At 44.4% G+C, this 23237-nt stretch overlaps 1 protein-coding gene and 1 pseudogene across 4 annotated transcripts in view; both read right to left on the bottom strand.

Annotated features, from left to right (window-relative positions):
- STIM1 (stromal interaction molecule 1) overlaps positions 1-23237 on the bottom strand; it is a 168933-nt gene that overhangs the window by 122223 nt on the left and 23473 nt on the right. The window lies entirely within an intron of this gene.
- Positions 18314-18410, bottom strand: LOC128830708 (U2 spliceosomal RNA; annotated as a pseudogene).

Here is a 23237-nt window from a genome sequence, read left to right as displayed (position 1 = left end):
GCGAGTAATCTTCACACAGGTATAACTGTTTGCAGAACAGAGCCCCAAATATCACCGCACAATATTATATGCAACATGTACGGGGGCGGGGGGGGATATACTGAAAGAAATCTTTTCCAAACTCCTTCTTCTGGCCTTCAAACAATCCCCATGTCTTGCCAAACTTATTGTCACAAGCCTGCTCCCTACAGAGCAGGACACACCAACTCAAAGCTACACCAGACCCAGCCAGAACAACGGATGCAAAACCTGCAGACATATCTCCACTGCTATAATGATCAAGAATCCCCAAAACACACCTTTCAAGCTCTATGGGTCCTACACATGCCTATCACAACATGCGGTGTACCTCATCCAGTGCACTAAATGTCCCAATAACAACTACATGGGTGAAATGAGACAATCATTACGCTCTTGAATGAACTCTCACAGAAAAATGATAAAAGACAAAAAACACCATATCACCTGTAGATGAACACTTTCCACAAAGCCATAATTCTGTATCTAACCTCTCAGTCTCTTTTCCTCAAAGGAAACCTGCACAACACATCAAAAGATGAGCCTAGAAACTTAAATTCATAACGATAATGGACACTAAAAATCACAAACTGAATAAAGACACTTGTTTTATGGCTTGTTACAACAATCTATAATCTACTAATCCCTCCCCAGATCCCCCCCCTCCTTTCCCCCAACAATTGGAGAATTCAACCATCTGTTCCACCTGGTATTTAGCTGTGCCACTCTGAGAACATTTCCCAGACCTGAAGAAGGACTTTGCATAGCTCAAAAGCTTGTCTCTCTCACCAGCTGAAGTTGGTCCAATAAAAGATATTAATCTCACCCATCTTGTCACCGTTCAGTATTAAAGTAAGTCCAAAATTTACCATGGCTTTGGATTTCTTTTAGTTCTTTTATCTACCCAAGATTCTTTGTAGCACATAGAAATAAAGCGGTAGCTCTCCTGACCCCATCATGTCTATCTTAGGTACTTATCTGGCCCCACTTATGATAGCATCTGAGCACTTCACAATCTAACATTTATCCTTAACAGCCTATGAGGTAGAGCTGTGCTATTATCTCAATTTTACAAATGGGGAACAGAGGCACAGAGAAGCTAAGTGACTTGCCAAAGGTCACCCATGAAGTTTGTGGCAGGGCAGGGACTCGAACCCAGGTCTCTAGTCCGAGTCTAGCGTCCTAACTACTGAACCATATTTCCTCTATCTCATGGATGGGTCAGCTGTCTGCATGTTAGTGAAGTGATTATACAAGCTGTAAAGTATTTGGGGGACTCTTTTGTAACTAAAGGCAGGAAATATAGTCATTCTCCTTTTAGCTAATACATAAAGAAATACTGAAAGAGTGAAAATCAAATGGATGGGTTCCTTGTATACTAAAAATCATCCCTCTGGAATGCAGCAAACCTGCCAATTCATAATCAGTACTTACCATGTGATCTCAAAGCACTTTACAAGAAAGTTCATATATTTATAGGCTGTTTGTATTCAAATGCATCAGAAACATGAGTTAATTTACCCTCCAAAATCCCTTGTGATGGAGGGATGTATTATCCTCACTTAACAGAGAGGGAACTGAAGCAGATAGAAATTAAGGATTTGATTCTGAAGTCAGAGAGAAATGAGTTATTAATTTAAACAAAAGTAACATCTGGTTCTGTGTCTTGCTCACGGTCATGCTGCAAGTCTGTGGCAAAACCAGCGATAGAATTTAGATCTTTGAGTTACTGTCTAGTACCTTAACCATAAGTCCATCTTTGCTCTTCTCTGGATTCTCAGCTTTCCTGTTAGGTGGTATTACTCCCAACTGAAGAGAGAAAAGCCAAAGCAAAGAAAGAAGTTAAATGGACTTGCTCAAATCACTAGCAAAGGCAGAAACAGAACCTAGGAGTTCAGGTAGACCAGTCCCATGGTCTCTAACCCATAGTCCACACACACTACTTTCTCCCATTATCTTCCGAGTCCCTCCTCAAAACACACTTTTCCCCCAAAAAGCCTGTAAAAATTAGCACTCCCCTTCATGAAACGTAATACTGGCATTTAAAAAAAATCTGTTAGGAAAGCTATTAAAAAAAAAAAACAGAACCAAACAAATATGGAACTAACATGACACATGCTAAACTTACTGTTCACTTTTCTTTTCTGTTGCATGTCTTCTCTTCTTATTTGTCCTTACTATATCTATTTGGATTGTAAGCTCCTCAGGGCAGGTCCTGTGTCTCCCTATTTGTCTACAAGCACAATTTGGGCACTACAGAAATACTAAATAATACTGCCTCTCTAAATAACATTGGAACTTAATGCAGTCACTGCTGCTGTTACTGTCTTCTCCCCACATGCATGTGTATGTTTTATGATATACTTAGATGTAAGTTCTTTAGGGAAGGCATTATATTTTTTTATTACGTGTGCAGCAGCCAGTATAATGGGGTTTTGATCCCCAGTTGAGGCTTCTCAGTATTACTGCAACACAAATCAATAATCACAATCAAATATTTATACTTATTCCAAAATTCAAAGCAGTGATTTTTTAAAGTCACCACTACATATAGTTACAGGTGTTTGCTCAAAGCAAAAGGAGGAATTAATAAGTAACAACTCTAATTCTGATGTCACAAAAACCAGCCCTTTCACAGACAGGTCCATTGCAGAGAGTAAAGGCTTTGTTCAGTTATGTTTTTCCATAGCTTTAATGCACAAGATCTTTTGTTCAGTTCAGACATCTTAGCACACTTTCAAACCCACTCAGGCCATTACACTTACAGGATAGCAACACTGAGACGACCCATAACCATTCTCCAGGCTGCTGCTCAGAAAGGCAGGTGGGGAACACAGCCAGTTTTCATAATGAATTGCAGAATTAGGTATTTTACAGCTAGGCACCAAAACGTGTTTAAAGACAATACACGAGGGAATTAGCTCCACTCAAAAAGAGAACTCGGCCCTTTTCTTCCAATCTGGGTCATGGATCATTTGGGGTTCTTGCAAAGAGACTAGTATTACTAACTGCAAACAAAAAGAAAAAGGAAGATTGTCTCTTTAAGAAATGGTTAGTCCATTTCTAAACTAACAACCAGTCCACCTGTTCCAAGCAGAGACTAGCAGGCAATTTCCTTTGCCATCAGCTTCCTTTCATGCCCTCTAAAACTAAATCAATGAAATGGAACAAAACCAGAGATCACTGCAGATGTCATTCCATTCAACAATCTGTATGCCAAATTTTCTGGGATTGCTTCAGATTCCAGAGACATTAAAAAGGATTTATTTTTAAAGAGTTAGTATTTTGGGGCAGGGATTGTTATTTTCTATAAATCTCTGCAGAACCTCTAACAATGGGACTCAACCTGTTAGTTGGCTGCAGATGGTGCTATTGCATATAAAAATACTAACAATGTTGCCCTTCTCTCCTGAGTGACTAGCCAATACTCAGGGCGCTGCAGGATTTCCATTAGAAGAAGCAATGTACACTACGTGTCCGGTTATACTCTAGTGCAATCCTGTTTATTTACAAAGGATGTACACAAAGTCCTGTTTCCCTGAACACAGTAGAAACAAAAGGAGACAGTTTCCTTTCTCACAATGTTCAAGTCTGCTCCTCCAGTCTGCTCTGTGTCACAAGGAGGTGTGTCCCTCTACTCCCTCTCAGGAACACAATCACAACTGCTTCTCTAGCAGTCTGCTGGTGCTCTGTTCACTTTTCTTCTCTCTCACACAGAATTTGCCTAAAAATGCCATAATCCGTGTTGGCAATCAGAGAGGGAACCAGTCAGCCCGCACAGGTTAACTTCTGAACAGGCCTTGCCCCACGCCTTAACTGGAAACAGTAGATGCCACCAACCATCTCATTACATGAAGGTCTTAACTGCTCCTCCCATTTCGCCTGAAAGAAGGGTGCTCAACACACCCATCGGCTTTAATGTGGTCCACAACTGTCTGAAGATCAAAGACCCACTTGATGGCAGCTATTGACATCTTCCAGCATAAAAACAATAATGATTTGGGAAATAATCAAGCACCATCTTTTCTAGATTGCCTTCAAAAGCCTTCAAGGTTATTTGCCATAAGAATAAAATTACTTTAAAGGAAAGCTGACGGGACACACTCGGCAATGTGGTTTTCATTTTCTACGTACATGGAACCATTTCAATAGGCCGTAATTTATCTGAACACTGAGTAATTTATAACAGCAATGCTATAAAACAGAAAAAACATTCTGAATAGAGGAGAGTATGCCAAACTCATCCCCAGTATAGCTCCATTATTAATGTTATTACTGTTCCATTAACTTCACTGGAGTTACACCAAGGATTAATTTGGCCCAGAACAACTCACATTTGTTTATTCACTTCACATTTATGCTTTCAACTTGTTTTGTGTATTTCAAAGTTGTGGAAATTTGGAGAAGCCTTTGTATGTTATAACATCAGTGTGTTCACCTCCAGCGTGGTGGCTTATTTTCCCCAGGATTTCCGTACAACTGTTAAAGAATTTCCTGAGCTATGTATTGTTTAATCGCAGGCATGGAAAGGCAACAAGTATTCAAAACAACCCATTGCCAAAAAAAAGTCAAGTTCCTTTAGGGAGTTCAGATAAGTGAAGTTAGAAGAGGCAGTTTTCCCAAAGCCTGTCTGCTCACCAGGACCTCAGTGCTGGACCTACTATTTATAGCATAACAACACTCAGAGGCCCCATCAGGAATGGTCTATACTTAAAAATGACAGCACAGTTATGGTGTTGAGGGGTGTGAAAAATACTTGCTCCTTACCAACACAGCTATGCCGATAAACCCCCCCAGCGTAGATGCAGCTATGTCAACAGAGGAGTGCTTCTGCCAACACAGCCAACGTCATTCAGGGAGGTGGTGTTCCTACAGGGACAGAGAAATTCCTTCTGTCGATATAAGCTGCGTCTACACTAGCTATGCTGATATAGGCTCCACAGTGCAGACACACCCTCAGTATTGAGGCCCCATTACATCTGGACACAAGATGTGACTGTGACGTTGCACCCTGTATGATTTTATGAAAACATGCTAATGTAACTGGAATATGCTTCATTCAAAAGGTCTCTTGTAAGGTATCATTACAAAGCTTATAATCTACTGAGTGTGATCATCCTATTTGTATAAATGTACCACTCTTGTATCTGAAACTAGAAATATGAGATAACTCTGAGGGGCTATTGTAATTATGCAAAGCGTGGGCCATTAAACGGGGTGTATTGGGTGGCCGGGGAGGGGTAGTACCTCTGATGGGGGGACTTGTCGAACCCCTTCGGGGGTAGTCCATCCACTTTGGTCCCCACACCTGTCACTCAGCTCTCACCTGTGGCTCCAAGTAGCTGCAGCATGCAACGGCTTCGACAGGCCGGCCAAACCAGGTGAGTGTAACTGATGGGATCCAAACCCTCAGTGAATTAGGGATATGCCCACCCCGCATGCGACGTCAGCTCCGGCGGACTGGGCGAAAGAGATTATTAAGATCCAACGGCCAGGAAGGCGGTTCTGCAATGCTTTGTGGAAAGCGAAGGGCTTGACGAGGCACGGAAGATGTCAAGGCCATCCACTGCAACCAAAGAAGTTACCAGTTGTGACGATTTTTCGTACCATTGGTGTCTGGCTTCCAAGGTCGAGAGAGTGGGATTGCTCCCGTGCAAAGGCTCTACACTTAAAAAGCTTTCCCGCACAGGTCCTGTGCAAATCATCAAACATCATCATTACAGAGCATCAGCAGCGCACAATCCACTGACCGCGAACTTCCCATGCACCATCTGCAACAAAATGTGCACCTCGAGAATTGGCTTGTACAGTCATCAGAGGGCACACCATGAGACCAACAATAGATGATCTGCACAGATTTGTCATCATCGGATCGATGGACTACCAAGAAGGGCCATTAATGGTGGTTTGGAATCTTGATGACTCCCATTAACCAGGACAATTGACTGCAGATGGCTGCGTTTTACTTGTAAGTCTCCCTGTATACATGTGTGCTGGCAAGTGGGCAATGAAGTCTTACAGTGACATGTGATCAGGTCACCTGAACTGGAATCCATCTTTAACCTGGTGCTTTTCCACTGAGAAGGGGGGGGTGGGAACCCAGAGAGGGATGAAGGATTCCCGCCTTATGCAAAAGATATATAAATGGGTGGAATAGAACAAAGTGGGAGAGCCATCATGAGGAATCCCCTAGCTACCACCTGAGCTGGAACAAGAGCTGTACCAGGGGAAAGGATTGTGCCCAGACTAGGAAGATGTCCAGTCTGCGTAAGAAATGTATTGAAACATCTCTGAGGGTGAGGAACTTATCTGTATTCAGTTTCTTACTGTATTAGACATAGACTTGCATATATTTTATTTTATTTTGCTTGGTAATTCACTTTGTTCTGTCTGTTACTACTTGGAACCACTTAAATCCTACTATCTGTATTTAATAAAATCACTTTTTACCTATTAATTAACCCAGAGTATGTATTAATACCTGGGGGGGGGGGGGGGCAAACAGTGGTGCATCTCTCTCTATCAGTGTTATAGAGGGCAAACAATTTATGGGTTTAAATTAGACCGTGGGGTCTAAACGGATTTATTTGGGTTTAGACCCCACTGGGAGTTGGGCATCTGAGCGTTAAAGATAAGAACACTTCTGTAAGCTGCTTTCAGTGAAGCCTGCAGCTTTGGAGCAAGTAATTCAGACCCTGGGTCTGTGTTGGAGCAGACAGATGTGTCTGGCTCAGCAAGACAGGGTGCTTGGGTCCCGAGCTGTCAGGGAAAGCAGGAGCAGAAGTAGTCTTGGCATATCAGTTGGCAGCTCCCAACGGGGGGGTTCTGTGATCTAAACCATCACAGTGACAAAGGGGTGTAACCAACAAACTAATAGAAAGGAGAGTGAGGATAACAATGGTAGATCCCATGGTTACACAGACTCAGTGAAGGTGCTTCAGACAGCAGGCTTGAATAATGCACAGAAAGCAGCCCCTCCTACCCTCCATGTTAGGCAGTCTTCTGAAGGCACATCTGACTCCTAGGGCACCTCTCTCTCCTGCAAAATTCTCCAGGTTAGGTGGAAGGACACACGGACACACACACACACATACACCCCAGTGTTCAGTCACAGGACCTGTGTCTAGGAACACTTCGACCTGATCTACACTAGAAAATTAAGTCGGCTTAACTACGTCACTCAGGGGTGTGAAAAATCCACACCCCTGAACGACATAGTTAAGCCAACCTAACCCCCGGTGTAGACAGCTCTAAGTGGATGGAAGGATTCTTCTGTCAACCTAGCTACTGGTTCTCTGGGGAGGTGAGTTACCTACAACAGTGGGAGAACCCCTCCTGTCAGTGTAGTTAGTGTCTACACTGAAGCACTACTACAGCGCAGCTATTCCGCTGTAGCATTTTCAGTGCAGACATACCCTTCGTTCGTGGAACGCCAGGATGTAAATCTATCTTGCGCTAGCCTGCTGTGCACTAAGAGTCTGTGTGGACCCTGCTAAAAGTTCCATCCCACACTTTGATGTAGTCTGCTTTGAAACGGGAGTAGACTAAAGCGCACTACGAAACTTTTAGTGCACAGCCGCAGAGTCCACACGGACAGTCAGTGCACTGCACACTAGCGAGAGGTAAATTTAAATCCCAGCTTGCTGGCAACTAAGAGTTCTTATAGACAAGCCCATATAAAGGCCCTACATCTGGGGCACCTCTTGCCTCTTACATCTCTATTATCCTCAGAGACCTGAAGCAAAGTCAGCACATGGGAGCAGGAACCAATTCCATCCTGATATTATATTGTCCCTATACAGCAGGCTGGGCAGGTGAGAATCACGTTTACTAGGCCTGAGGTTCTTCACTGCTAGAGAGGCTGGGAAGCAGTTTTACCTTCTGGGAGACAAATAACTCAAGATTCTGGTGCGGGAAACAACTTATGGGTGGGAGGATGGTATCAAAATCTCAAGTCCTCTCTTCATCTGCTTGCAGAGAGAAGCATGACTCAAGCATTTGGACTGATACAGAACACCATAGGCGCCGACTCCGTAGGTGCTCCAAGGCTGGAGCACCCACAGAAAAAAGTTAGTGGGTGCTCAGCACCCACTGGCAGCCAACTCCCCCCACCCCCTAGCACCTCCCGCCCGCCTGCTGCCCCACTGATCAGCACCTCCCCCTCCCTCCCAGTGCCTACCGCCCGGCATGATCAGCTGTTTTGAGGGGTGCAGGAGAGTCTGGGAGGGAGGAAGGGAGGGAGGGAGAGGGGGGAATGGGATATGCTGGGGGAGGGGGCAGAACTGGGTGGGAAAGAGGCGGGGATGGGGGCTTGCGGGAAGGGATGGGATGGGGGCAAAGCCAGGGCAGAGTGGGGGCAGGGCCAGGGCGGAACAGAGGCAGGGGCTTGGGGGAAGGGATAGGGTGGGGGCATGGCCTGGGGCAAAGGGGAGGGGTTGAGCACCCCCCAAGCCCGGAGGAAGCCAGAGCCTATGCAGAACACCACAGAGAAAATAAAACTTTCCATATTTATCTTCCACTAACTTTAAAATATGTAAAAGGAAACCAGAACAAGCAGACAGACAGACAGGTGGAACACAACTTACTACAGGAAAACCACCAATTGATTCGTTTAAATGAAAAGACATCAGAATGCAGAACAAACAAGTTAACATTCTTCTCCTACTTTCTGCACTTTTGTAGCGATACAAGGTTTATTTTGCTGCTTCTTGGTATGATGGACATTTACTAAAGTCTGCAAATGGGCCTCTTTGAAAGTTTACACTTAAAACCTTAACTAACTTCCAAAATAGGAATGCTGGTAGCTACATTCCAGTTCCAGTTCTTAATTACTAAATGCTGAAGACTGACGGAATGGGTCAAATTTATCCTTGGCGTAACTCCAACAGGGGAGCTGAATTTGGCCCTGGTTATTATTGCCACTAACAAATAGTTTAGCTTTCCAAAGTGTATTTATTTTTTGTAACATACCAGCACTACAAAGTTTCAACAAGGAGCACAAATCTTGTAGGGCTTTGGAAGAGAAGCTAAGCACCTGCACTGGGAAATAAACAAAAGATTTGGCCCTGGAAGCTAATGTAACAAAAGCTCCCAGTGCACACCAGGTAATTGGTTGTGCACGACAGCACAAGAACTGTAGAAAATGAAGCAGAAACCATGCTGATCTGGAACGAGGATTTACAATTCAGGTATGAAGAATATGTAGGTACTGATCACCTAAAAATCCCTGCATTTCCATATTGTTTCTAACCAGTCTCTCTGGCTAGAAATAATTCCCAGCAGGACTTTATAGTTGTCCTGGGATTACAGAAATCCCCCCCCCACCCCCGCCTTCACACACATGCGTGGGAAAAAACTGCAGATTTACAACTGGCACTCAACTGAATCAGACATTCGAAATGGAAAAGACCTATTAGATCATCTACTCTCCCGCCCCCAGCCAGTGCCAGATTGTTCCCTACTGTATAACCCCTGTGATATGTCATTCTAGTCAGCAGCACTAATGCTTCCCCCCCTTCTTTTAGCCATGAGGCTGCCACCTCTAACAAATGTTGCACAGCTGATATTTTTTATCTATTTTAATGAAAATATAATGATGAGGTGTTTCTCTGAGGTTTTCCTCTAGCACCTAGCCCTGCAGAATCAAAGTGCTGAAAAGGTAACGCTTTCCCTTTTTTTTTTTTTAAATCCTACAGCATTTAAACACTCGTTTCAGTCTCCACAGCCAGCAATAATTGAAATATATGTCCTCCGTGTGTTCTCAGCTTTGAGAGAGGACACGTAATTCATGTCTCAGTCAATTATAGACCAGTGAGGCTTCAAACAAGAGGCCACTGCTTAAGGTGCATAAATGGTGTTCACTACAAAATAATCACCTTTGCTTCTTTAACAGACCCACTATTCCATGATATAGATGGAAGAGCCCATCATCTACAGTAAAATGAAATACCAGTGCTATCAAATACTTGTATTTTAAGGGGGTCTTTTTTGCAACCCTGGCTTTCATTCAAAGTAGCAAAGTTAAAGAATAAATTAAGTCAGACCTTTCTGCGTGTAATTTTAAACACTGCCTCAAACTGAAAACAAATGCATTTTGATACCTGCACAAACTTTAAGCGGCTTTAAGAACAGTCTGTGCTTTGTCTCAGGAACTTAACAAAACAAAACAAAACCAGCTCAATTCCAACCGAAGCTTGGCATCCGGTGTTTTCCCAAAAGAGATTTGAAGAGTGAAATGGTCACAATCAAGTTTTAATTATAAGCTCTGGTGATTTGGGGAATCTTTCCATACAACTTATGAATTCTGGTTGACGTTATGAAGTTGCTTCTATGAAAATTGCTGTATCATAGAATACTACATCTATTTGTTTGTGTATCAATCATTGCTGCCAGGACCTGTAGCAGGCACACACCAGACTAAGGACAATGGAGAGTATTTAACTTTAATGACTGTACTCTAACCGGTCAACAGATATGCTAAGGAGGTTGGCTGGAGCTAGGAGAAGCCACTTTATCCAGTTTGTCTAGTAGGGGGGGGATGAGGGCTGCAAAGTGGCAAGTTACTAGCAGTAAACCTAAGGAACCAGATGGTGGTGGTGGAATATAAAACTAGGGACACTCACTGGGACAGGAAAAGGAAACTTCAGACAGGAGAAAAGAAGGGGCTCAACCAATCAAAGTCAGAGAAAGCTAGCTGAGATGAGAAGGCTCCATATTTCAGAAGACAAACCATGCAAAAAGATCCCAGCTGGACACAGATGACATTGGCCCCAACCCAAAACATGTGCTGGAGTGGTGAGGAAAGTGAGGCAGGGAAATGTGTGTAGGGTTTATTTTTAAACTGCAGGCCCAGAACATGTTTGGCAGGAGTTCTGGGAGAGGGTGCATTTAAGCTGAGGCAGTGAGGGAGTGTTTGAGGGGCCAGCACCAGTTCTAGCGGCTGGGCAGTGGGCCGCCTGGTCACAGCTCTCCAGGGGTCTGCAGAGGGTCTGCATCCCAAGAGTGGGCCTATGGACCCCAAGACAGTGGCAGTGCCTGAACTCTGTTCAGACTTTGGAAATCGCGGGATTCAATAGCTGGATCCCATCTGAGCAGTCTGTTGAGTGGCCAAGAGGGGGCCACAACTAGTAGACTCTGCTTCTATGTTAACGGAAGATTTATTGGGCAGATTTACTGTAAAGATTTAAGCACTCAATGTAAGAAGTTACGTAAGCATAGTACATACAGGAGGTGCACTAAAATGCGCTCTTGAACCTTTTAAGATAAGGAATTTCAACCTCATCAGCAACTACGTGCTCTGCAGAATATCAAAATTCATGAAATTTGAATCCTAACTTGAACAAAGCCAGCCTGCAGAGGGCTGGTGCTACAGCATACTGCCTTGTTCAGCCTCAGCATGATATCTAAAAAACCTACTGGAAAAATTACCTCAGCTTTGTTGCAATGCAAATGCCGCTTGCACTGTGCATACCCAATCAATACTGAACTGTCATGCCATTCAGGGAGCATGTACCTACAGTTCTGCAAACAGACAAAAAGGCTGCCCAAATGGGGAATCCAGTTTAGCAGCTGTCAATCAAAAACTCTTGCTGCCGTTTCTAAGTACATTGCAAAAAGCTGTTCACGCTGAGCTAGTCATTTGAGCAGAAATCCATTTACCTTTCCATGTGTTTAAGGCAAATTACTGCTAATCAACAGATATTTGTGTTTGAACAAGAGCTGTGATCCTCAAAGCCCATCTCACTTTGCTTGTTTCTGCATCGAAGTCAGACAATCATTACCATCGGCGCAAACTGGTATTTGCCCAATATTAGGGAGTTGATCCCATTTGTGCTTATAAGGAAAGGGAAGGGGGAAGTTTAATTTCTCAGATTTTTGGTTACCAATTCCTGTAGCCATCTTCCTTTGATTAGGAGCTGAAAGAAACCCAAATAAGTGGACTGCTTTATTTTTAAGATGGAGTTATGGACTATTTCCCCCTTTCTCTCCTTGGTGGTGTGTAGCTTTTCCTCTCCCCTTTTTTATGCACCTCTTTTAGTAGCAAGTTTCTGGTCAATCCCCGTTTTTCCTCTTTGGCTTTTTCTCAGCCTCACAGTCACAAGGCTGGTTGGGGAGGGCTACTGGAGGCACTCTTCACTCCAGATCAACTAGGTCACTCGTCAGATAAGTGGCATTCACTCCTTCAGGGCTGAATGTACCATCTCTGCGGTGCTTCTACATCCTGCTGGGCCAGAAAGCAAGTGACTAAGTTTAACTGTCATTAGGACACTAATCCCTCTCTTCCTCTAGGACTGTGCACCGGAGGCTGCTGTTCACTAAGCAGTCGAGTCAGAAGCGGCAGCAGAGTGAAACCTGATCCAATTCTAGTCAATTTTATTCTGCTGGTCCTGCGTCTGAAGAGGCGCACTAACAGTACAGGAGTCACTTCCTAGAATCTGAGGTGCTGGCACTTCAGTACCTACCTTTAATCCATTCGAGGTGGCCTACTTCCTATACTGAACTCATTCATTTCATTGAACGAACATGGCAGAGGGAATTTCTTCCGTTCTATTACAATGTCTTTCTGCACCATTTCTACCTTTCTGAATCAGCCTTTCACCAGCGGGGACTGAAGAATGGACACTGTACTCTTAGACAGAGTGGGCCTGGAGCTATGTTTTATTGCTCTCAAAGGAGCTTGGTGGGGAAAAGTATCATTCAGAAACTTTCTCTGGCAGAAGCTGGAGTGACGTTTCTGGAAGCCTGCAGCTGCAGATTCAAAGGGGCTGCCTTGCTCCTATAACAGATCATTCTACTATCCCTTTGACTAGCTGGATGAAGGCAGGGATGGCTTTTCCCGCCATTTTAATCGCTGTGTTGCTAGGAGGGTCTCCTAATACTTTTCCTCTGAAGTAATTAGGTGCAGCCCTTAACTGACTGGTTTGCAAAGTGTTTTTCCAGGACCCCAGCTTCTGCCTATCAGGCTAGGTACCTGACAGCAAACTAAATAAAAGGTGTGCCTGAAACAAGAGACAGCTCTCCCTAGATCAGTGGTCACCTCACAGTCGATCGCGATCTCCGGTGCTGAAGCGGGGCTGCCGCTAACGTAGGCTCCCTGCCTGCCCCGGCCCCACGCTGCTCCGGAAGCGGCCAGCACGGCCCCAGGGGGCGGGGGTCTCTCTTCGCAGGCTGCTCCTGCCTGCAAGCACCGTCCCAGCAGCTCCCATTGGCTGGGAAAGGGGAGCTGTGGCATTGGCCCCTCCTGGGAGCGCGTTGGCCCCTTCCAGGAGCGCCGCGGGGCCGTGGTAGGCAGGTAGCCTGCCTTAGCGGCAACCACGCTGCACCACCAGAAGCCGCCAGAGGAAAGTGCTGCCCGGTGGGAGGCTGCACCCCAAGCCCCAGCCCTGAGCCCTCTCCCGGAACCAGCACCCCTCAACCCCTCCTGCACCCCAACCCCCTGCCCCAGGCTCAGCCCAGAGCCCCCTCCCACACTGTGAACCCCTCAGCCCCAGCCCAGAGCCTGCACACACATACCCTGAACCCCAACCCACTACCCCAGCGAAAGTGAGGGAGGGTGGGGGGAGAGTTAGCGACGGGGGGGGGGGAGATGGAGTGAGCGGGGCGGCGCTTTGGAGAAGGAGAGGGGCCTCAGGGAAGAGGGGATACATCCTGGGTTGCCCTTAAATTCAAAAAGTGATCTTGGGCATAAAAGGGTTAGAGACCACTGCTCTAGATACTTACGTGGCCCCCATCACTGGAGCATCATTTTTTGCAAAAAGGGTTCAGGATTTCACTTTAGAAGAGAGATTATCCACTAGAACAACAATTTTTGCTAAATGGCCCTTCCAAAGCACAGTGATATAGTCGAAGCCAGGAGGGCTGCCAGAAATGGCTCGATTTCATTTTAAAGATGACCTACAAAGAAAACTATATCATGCTTGGCCTGTATATGAATGCCGCCTGAAAGACTCATCTCTTTCTTAAAAATATATAAATGTTCTCTCTGTTTTCTTCCCATTATAAACAGGTATCTTCGGCCCTGGAAGTCTCTGACAACCAGAGAACTAGTGAAGCAATGGTATTGCCAGAGCCAAGATAGTAAAACTTGATCAACTGAGCAGAGAATAAGTTTTCAGTTGGGTTCTTTAAAATTCTGGGGGAGGGGAGGGGTGTTATTTAAAAAAAACTTATTTAACCTAAATGACACATCAACATTTTGGAAGAGGGGCTCTTTGTTACACTCCCACTAAAGTCCTCTAGCAGACATCTAAGCAGAAATTGCGTACGTGCACGCGTACACACACACACACACACCCCTCTTGTTTACACGCCGTAAAGCAGAAAAAATGGTACAGGTTGCTTTTTTTATTTTTAAATGGCTGCTCTCCTTCAGGCTGAAAGCTAGTGTATTATATACTACCCTGCTACCTACCTAATCCTCTGAGCCACTGGGCGCTCAGCTGCTCGCAGAAAGCTTTCCACAACCCCAAATCCTATCCAAGTAGTAGAAGGAAAGAACACTTTCCTGAAACACTGATGAAGAACTGAATGAACAGGAGACCGCTGACGCAGAGAAAGATGAAGGGTTCAGACCTGATTCTCCACTCTGTGATACCAGTTTGATGCTGGCGTAACACCATTGAACTTCTGCAGTTTTATTTATAGTGTAGACAGGGCCTAAGTTTGCCTCAGTGTGCAAATCCTCATTGAGTGTTTCCTGTCATTCACAGCAGAGTTTAGCCACTAAAAAAAAAAATTACCTTTGCACATCTACTACAGACTGCAGCATTAGTACAATTAGCCTGCAAAATGGGTTGATGACAGCAGTAACTTCTACTCAATTATATTTGGCACAGACAAAGGCAAATTATAATAGAAAAATTTTGCAGACTAAAACGACTTAGTGGGAATTCAGAAGAGAAGGGTTGGTCTGCCCTTTGATTAAAATTCTTTGGGAAACTGTTTCAGCTCTTTATTGGGATTAGTACTAGAACTGGCTAATTCCAGGGAGCTAGTCCAAACGATGGGGATCTGAAGAGCTCTTTCTGGCCATGGCCCAGCAACCAGAATCAGCTACCAAATCTGTCCAACAGCCCAAAAGACCAAACCAAGAAAGGACAAAGTAAAGTCTTAAGAGCATAACTATCAGTGAACAAATAAATGAACAGGGACAGGTCAGCCAGCATTTTGAATTAGGGATGAGAAAATCAACAGCTATAAAGCACTGGAAGTCTTTCTTGTAGTTTGCAAATACACAAAAGCTAACTGGGCTAGTCAGAAGGTGGAAACATTAGGTAACTCCGGAGTGGAGGGGGCTGGATTCCCCTCTATTGCATCCGAACAGCAGAAATGTATGCTTTTGTAGGACACCACAGAGAAAGATGATCTCATATAGTCTGCATGACTTTCCGAGGTCCACTAAAACAGATACAGCTTATATGAAAGTGTTACTACGTAGAATGAGTCCGCCAGACCCACAAAGCCCAAACATGCTCTGCAGAAGATTCTTCTCCCCATCTTCTGTTTGTTGGGAAGGAGGACCAGAAAATGGACAAGGAGAAGGGGAAAGTGTAATTTGTTGTTATACCTAATAGGGTCAAAAAGTTACAAAACCAGAGGGAAAATGTTCTTACCTAAATAAAAACAGCATTGAGGGAGGTCGGAGTGTGAATAAAGGAGCTACCCATTGACTCCCTGGTTAGTCTGAATCTGCCTTTCAAGCACCATGACTTCTGGGGCTAGTGTACACTGTGTGCCTCGAACCAAAGCTTCCCTCTCTCTCGATTAACATAAAGGGATTTGCTAGACTCTGGTCTACTCGGGGAGACAAGGTGAGGTAATATCTTTTATTGGACCAACTACTGTGAATAGAATGGAAGATATCAAATTTTGCTGTCTGAAATGCCACATCATGAAGAAAAAGGAAGCAAAACTTAACAGCGACATCTACTTCCCAAGGAAATGCAAGAAACAAAACATCATCCCCAATGGTCTCACCCACTGTAACCCTCTGACCACTAACTAATAATATCTGGGACCACCACAGCTATTCCAACACAGCCAACAGTAGGCTGCTTGAGCAGGGCAATCAAGTTTCAGCTACTGGATTTCTGCTTGAAAAAGTCAGCATTGTTTTTAAATCAGCACATCTAATAGGGCTGGGACTCAATCCCATTAGTGAAGGAATCCAGAAACAGACATACTGCAAGATTTCACTCCTTTCTTCCCCCCAGAGTAATGCAAGTTTGGACTGACCAACAGGCTGCAGCATGTTCCTGCTGAATGCAGTCTTCTTTGAAAAAGCTGTGTATTCCGAAATCTAACCCTGGGTTGCTGCTTCTCCACCGTTCTGAGTAAAGATGTAGGAGGGTCACCTTGGTGAAGTCAGCAGTCCAGTCCCAGCTGGCAGACATGGAAAGCAACATCCACTTTGCTGGGCTTTCTTCCCAAAAGGGGGCAGCAGTGAGTTATACAAACCTCCTTTTCCCTTTCCCTGCTGTTCCAGGGTCTTTCCCATACTAGGGATCTGTCCAAATGTCGTCCATCAGTGGCCAGGAGCAAGCAATTCCATTACAAATAGTGATTTAGTCTGTCTACAGGAGGAAGGATGGTCCAGGAGTTAGGGGCTAGCTGAAGACTTGGGTTCTAGACCCTGCTCTGACACAGGCTTCCTGTGGGACCGCTCTGTGCCTCAGTTGGCCAAATGGGGATAGCAGTGCACTCGGATACGACAATAACGGGGGCCTGATAGGTGCTGAAGATAAACAAAAGGCAGTCAATACTAGGGAGCGGCACCACTGCAGCTTCACTGATCACTTGCTACCAGTGCCAGAAGTGGGGGCAATCTCCCATGCAGTCAAGGGCTAGGAATGATGGCCCTGACTTGGGGGAGAGCTCCTTTCTGCCTATAGTCAGGAGTGCACAGAGAACATTAAGAAGGGAGAACAGGATTTGCTGAAACTCCTCTTTTTGTCGAGGGAGTGGTGGTTTCAAAGTTCCTTTTGGCACTAAACAAATACCTAGGAGAACAGTAAATATGTACCAGTTAGTTACCCATTTACTGTCAGAAGACAGGAAAGTTTGGTTTTGTTTCCCATATCCAGGGCAACCATCTTCTAACTTTGATCTGAGAGGCAGATACTTTTGTTACAAACTGGCATGCAAAGAAATATAAAGCTCACATGCTTTAGGAATAAGGTTTAAGTTGTATTACAGCCAGTGTTCCTCAGACATGGAGCAAGACCAGGGCCGGCTCTACCGTTTTTGCCGCCCCAAGCAGCGCGCCGAATTGCCGCCGCGGACAGCAGGGGTAGTCCATGTGCCGTTAGGGCGGCACGCGCGTTTCCGCAGCGGCGGCAGCTCCTGTCTTCAGCTGGAAGACAAACCGCCGAATTGCCACCACAGGCAGCTGAACATAGAAGCTGCCGCCGCTGCAGAAATGCGTGTGCCGCCCTAACGGCACATGGACAACCCCTGCCGTCCGCAGCGGCAATTCGACGCGCTGCTTGGGGCAGCAAAAACACACGGACTGCCGCCCTTTGCAGACTGCCGCCCCAAGCACCGGCATGGAATGCTGGTGCCTGGAGCCGGCCCTGAGCAAGACCCCTCCATGACACAGAAGATTCCTAATTCCAGCTGAAGAGTTGGATTTGATACATCTCTTGACCAGGTGACAGAGCCGTTTTATTAAATGATTTCAGTCCACCTCTCAATATTTAATTGAGTCTGGACAGGCACTCCAATTGTTCTTTAGCCTTTTATAAAGTTAACAGATAGTAAAAGGGTTGGTAGCCAAAGGCTAGTGAGCAATAGAAAATGTTAGGGTGAAGCCCTCCCTTGAAATTACTCTTGAATGAGTGCTATGCTTTCTTATAGCACAGTCATAGGGAATAGAAAAGCATCTCAGACATTTCACCTTGTTCGGCTGGGTGACTGAAAATAGCCACAAGATGAAAAACAAACCAGCTGGACAACTTATCCCAGCTGTAATGCAAAATCAAACACAGCAGCGAGCTGGAGCCAGGTTATATGACAAGGAATGAACTGTCTGCTGATTGAGCTCTAATGCGCGCATGTAGCTTCAGGGTGGTTTAGTAGAAAATGCCACCTGTTGTCACTTCCTGACTAAGGCACACACAGCCATTATTTCTCCCCTCCCCGCCCCCCAGGTTTCCCCCCCCCCCCACTCTCTCAAGAGAAGGGGAATAGCCAAGCAAGGTGGGGGAGGGAAAGGGAACAAATGAGATGCCACCTCTCACAGCTCAAACCAGTTTTAATGAAGAATTTTACAGATTCCAACACACACAGTCTTTCTGGCAGAGGGCCCAACCCAGATTTCACCAAATAAAGAACATATCAGATATTAAACCGATAAGAACAGACACTACACTTTGATCTTAGCTCTAAGGAGCCGTACTAATACAATCTTCAGAAGACTGCATAATCCAGCATGAGCCACCAAGGACAGCATGGTCTGTTCATTGTCTGTAGCAGGGGTTCTCTTTCTGAGGCCCGTCCCAACATGCTATAAACTCTCCACGGCCCACCTGCGTCATAACTGATTTTCCGCACATAAAAGCCAGGGCTGGCATTAGGGGGTAGCAAGTAGGGCAATTGCCTGGGGCCTTATGCCACAGGTGCCCCCATGCCACAGGGGCCCCCGCAGAGTTACACTGCTCAGGCTTTGGCTTCAGCCTTGAGTGGCAGAGCTCAGGGCCCGGGCTTCAGCCCCACGCGGCAGGGCTTTCTGCCCTGGGCCCCGGCGAGTCTAATGCTGGCCCTGCTTGGCTGGCCCTGCTTGGCAGCCCCCCAAAACGTGCTCGCAGTCCCTCAGAGGGCCTCAGACCCCTGGTTGAGAACCACGGGTCTGTAGCACTCTGCAGATCAGCAGCTCTACGGGGGAGGCTACATGGCTACCGAGAGTAGTGAGGCTGTATCTATCACCACTTGCCTCTCCTGGACTCAACAAACAGAACCATTCAATTTGGAACCATGCAATTTGTAATTCTACATAAATGCAATTAGGTCTGCAACTGGAACCCCCACGTCCCATTGTCAGCACAGCTGTTGAAAGTGTGGGTTGATCAGTCATTTCCAGGGATTTAGCTGATGACTAAACCAATCCACTCTGATATTGAGAGAACCATCTAAATGCAATATCATCAAAGGCAAATAGTTTATTACACTGAGCAGAGAGAAGTTTGCTCCATGTTCCCCCCTACTGCTGAGATCTATGACATCTTTTCCAAGTTTAGCAGGGCTAAAAACTGCTCTTGTTTCTACCACAATTGTGAGAAATGATACTTCCAACTGTCCATGTCTTTTAGACAAAAAGGTGAGCCCACACACTTGTCTTCCCATACTGCCAACAGAATATATTGTCTAGTCTACTCAATCAGGAAGCTCCAATGGTCTTCCCTTCTGAATTTACTTTGGACTCTATTACCAGCTCAGAAATTCCTTTATCTGTGGGGACAGCTGTACTATTATCTATTGTGGCCTCAGGTACACCTTTGTCTCCTGCACGTCGTTTACATACATTAATTCATTAGGCTCAAGGCTTTCATGCAGTTTTAAATCATCACTTTCTGTGTCAAGCAGAGAACCTTCACATTATCCCCTACCATCTGAAACCTCTCCTCCTCTATTCACATTCTTTGAGAACATAGAGAATAACCTCAGATAACCTGTAGTATTGCCTGGAAGAGACCAAACTATTTGAAATGGATGAGTCAAAGAAAACACACTAAAAACACAATGAGGCTGCAACCCCTGCTGGAAAGCACAAAGCTTAAAAAAAAACACAACCCCACAACACTATATCAAGAGCTGAGAGGCAAAACTGGGAAAGTCTTTTGATAATCACCACCTGCTGGCAGGAAGATAAAACCCATAAAGTCCCAGAAATGCATGGGAATATTACTGAAGTAACTGTTTTCCCACAGAACAGAGATCAATATGTATGGAAGCACCAATATTCAGGAGTTTCACTACAGCGGGTCCATGTCCCTTTACTCAAATTCAGCTGACGACTGAAATATGGACACGTGCTAAGAATTTTTGATCATAGTGATGACACAACAAATCTGACATGATCTATTGTGTGGGGAAGAAGCTGATCACATATGAGGCGATAACTTAGCTCCCTTACTAAATTGGCCACAGTCATACTACATTACACTGTGGTCCTATCAGAATTTTACAAAATAAGCCAGGTCAGGCTAGGTCAGTACATGGAAGGAAACCGCCAAGGAACATTGGGTATTTAAAGTGATGCTGGTGGGCTTTTACTTGGACTCTGGCTACAGTATTTTTTACTTTCTGTCCTACACTGCTATGCATTGTTTAAATCTGCTGCATCTATCCCAGAGATGGCTGCATTCTAGTGACTAAAGTGATGCATATATAGTCCTGTGGAAGAGATGAGGTTTAATTAATGTTCTGAAAGTACTTTGAAATCCTTTGATGAAAGGTATGGGGATAAATACCACATATTCTCTTCAGACTCTCTCCAGAATTAAAAAGAAAAGTGTTCACAATGTAGATGGGTTTGCGATTTAACCTACAATGTCATCAGGCAAGAAGATAAAATAACTAGTGACACTTCAATGCTATCTTCTGATCAGATGGGCCAGGGTGAACTTGAATCAGTGTCAAATAAATCCTTAAACCATTTATGGACTCTGACACGTTAATGTCTATTATACAGTAGTATCAGTCATGATTCCCAGGTGGGCATGGGAACAACAACTTCTCATGTACTGAACAGCTTTCAAAAACTACTAACTGTTCAATGCATCTAAAAAAGAAAGACAGCTTGTTATTAGCATGAATGCCTTCCTTCCCTCCCGTTATATCAGCATGAGTTTGGACAGACTGGCAGCTGAATGGCAGGTTGAGGAAACGAATCCAGGAACTTAATTAGAAAGGGAGATAACCCATGGAAGATTGTATCCATTTCTAATGTCCATTTCTAAGTGTGACAGGGTCCCAGTGGGGACCAGCTGTGGTCAATCAATTAGGGTGAACTGCAAAGAATGGGGCAGACGGTCCCCAAAAAGCTGGTGGATATTCCAATACTTAGATTTACCAAGCCAGCATAAACCAGCTTCATTACCTTACTGGTTACTCAGAAGTCCAAACAACACAGTTCCCTTAAAGTGATCCAGCCTCAGGCCTCCATCCAGGTACCTAAGTCAAATATGATGATTTCTGAAAATCTTATTTCATCATATAAAAGAAAAGGTTCTACCAATCCCAAAGGATCGGACACATTACTTCCCAGGTTATTGAATATTCCAGATCTTACCCAAATACATGCTACAGCCAATTCTTATTAACTAAACTAAAATTTATTAAAAAACAAAAGAGAGAATATGGTTAAAAGATCAATATTCATACAGATATGAGTTCAATTCTTAAGATTCAAATTCATAGCAGAGATGGCGAGCTTTGGAGTTGCAGAGAGTTCTTTCAGAACTAGTCCATAGGTTATAATCCAATTTTTATATTTCAGGGCGATCCAGTTAGAACTGAGATCTCAGTCCTTATGGCCTAAGCTTCCCCTGTATGAAGCCTCAAGCAGATCTGAGATAACAGGATCAGGACCCAGCAGTCTCTTATACAGTTTTCTAGCATCCACTTGACCACTCAGCCCTGGCTTTTGATGTAACCTTCTGCTTTCTAAACACCGCCAGTAATTAGTTACACAAATTAATGTAGACTGCCTAATGGATAAATTGCCCTATTACAAACTTCAAAGAGACATAGACAAGACATTATTTCACCAAAGATTCATTTAAATATTAATATTCCCTTTTGATCTCTGAATTAGTAGCTATAGCGACAGACAGGAACTGTCCAATTACATTGGTAGCATCTAAGATACGCACAATTAATATTACCTCTAACTTCTAACAACATAGGTTTGCATTTCAAAGTTCTAGCCCAAAGGTTCTCAAACTGGGGGTCGGGACCCCTCAGGGGGTCGTGAGGTTATTATGTGGGGGTCGCGAGCTGTCAGCCTCCACCCCCAACCTCCACTTTGCCTCCAGCATTTATAATGGTGTTAAATATATTAAAAAGTGTTTTTAATTTATAACGGGGGGGGGGGTCACACTCAGAGGCTTGCTGTGTGAAAGGGGTCATCACTACAAAAGTTTGAGAATCACTGTTCTAGCCTATTTAGCATCCAGTGACCCTAAGTAACATTTCTAACATGTCTTTAAAGGTCGGCTTTGGGTCATTCAGCGTGCAGGCTGTTTAATCCTTTCTGGCCACGAATTATATTTTGTAGAAGATTTTCTGCAATTATATAGCAGTGGGTAGCAATAATGATTTGCATGGTTATATTTTAATTAGACAACGTCACACTAAGATTTTACCAAAAAGATATATTTCTATACTAATTTGTATCCAGCAAGATATCATGAAGCTGACAAAAGAAATGTGCAGCTAAAATTGAGTCTCTCTGTTTAAAAAGCCTTAAAACCCTTTGTCTTCTATAGCTCAGTGGTGTAGTGGGAGCAGGCGGGAAGAGAACGTAACAATTCTTTTCCTAGTTCCACCAATTTAGAGGTGCCACTCACAGTAGATTGTGCAGATCTTCACGACTTCCTTCTTTCTGGCATGCTTTGATCAGCAGTGAAACAGAGGTAATAATGAGGATTGTTATTGTTAGGCTTCAGAGTTAACACATCATTCAGATGAATGGGATCAGTTTATATAAATAACATGTCAGTTTACATCTGGTTCATATCTTGAAGGTTATCTTCACAGCTGTAAGAACTACAGACTTTATATTAAAGTTCTAAATATCAAGATGACGCCCTCAGGGGGGTGGGGGGGAAGAAGCACCAAGCCTCTTTAAGACAACCCAGTCTGAACCATGTTTCAAATGGTAAAGCAAGTAGGATGACTAGTGCTGAAGGGGACACTCATGTTAACTGGACAATCCGATTTTGAGGGACCTATTTCATTAGGTCACATGCTGCATCTAACCCCCTCCTGGAGGAAGTCTAACATTTCACTGCGTGACAGATCATCACTGCACTGGCACTGCTACAACCCTAAACTTACCCATTGCTTAGCAGCTTTAATCCTGAATTATTTTCCCCTTCCTGCAGCACAAAGCTGAGCTTGACAAGAAAACGAGCAAACTGTACAAACAAGCAGGCAGCTCATTTAGAATTTGAATGTTGAACATTCTTAAAGTTCTCATGTTTATTATGTTTCTATCCACT

This window comes from Malaclemys terrapin, chromosome 1 (genome assembly GCF_027887155.1).
Source record: "Malaclemys terrapin pileata isolate rMalTer1 chromosome 1, rMalTer1.hap1, whole genome shotgun sequence".
NCBI classification, from domain to species: Eukaryota; Metazoa; Chordata; order Testudines; family Emydidae; genus Malaclemys; species Malaclemys terrapin.
This window is presented reverse-complemented; position numbering and strand designations above follow the sequence as displayed.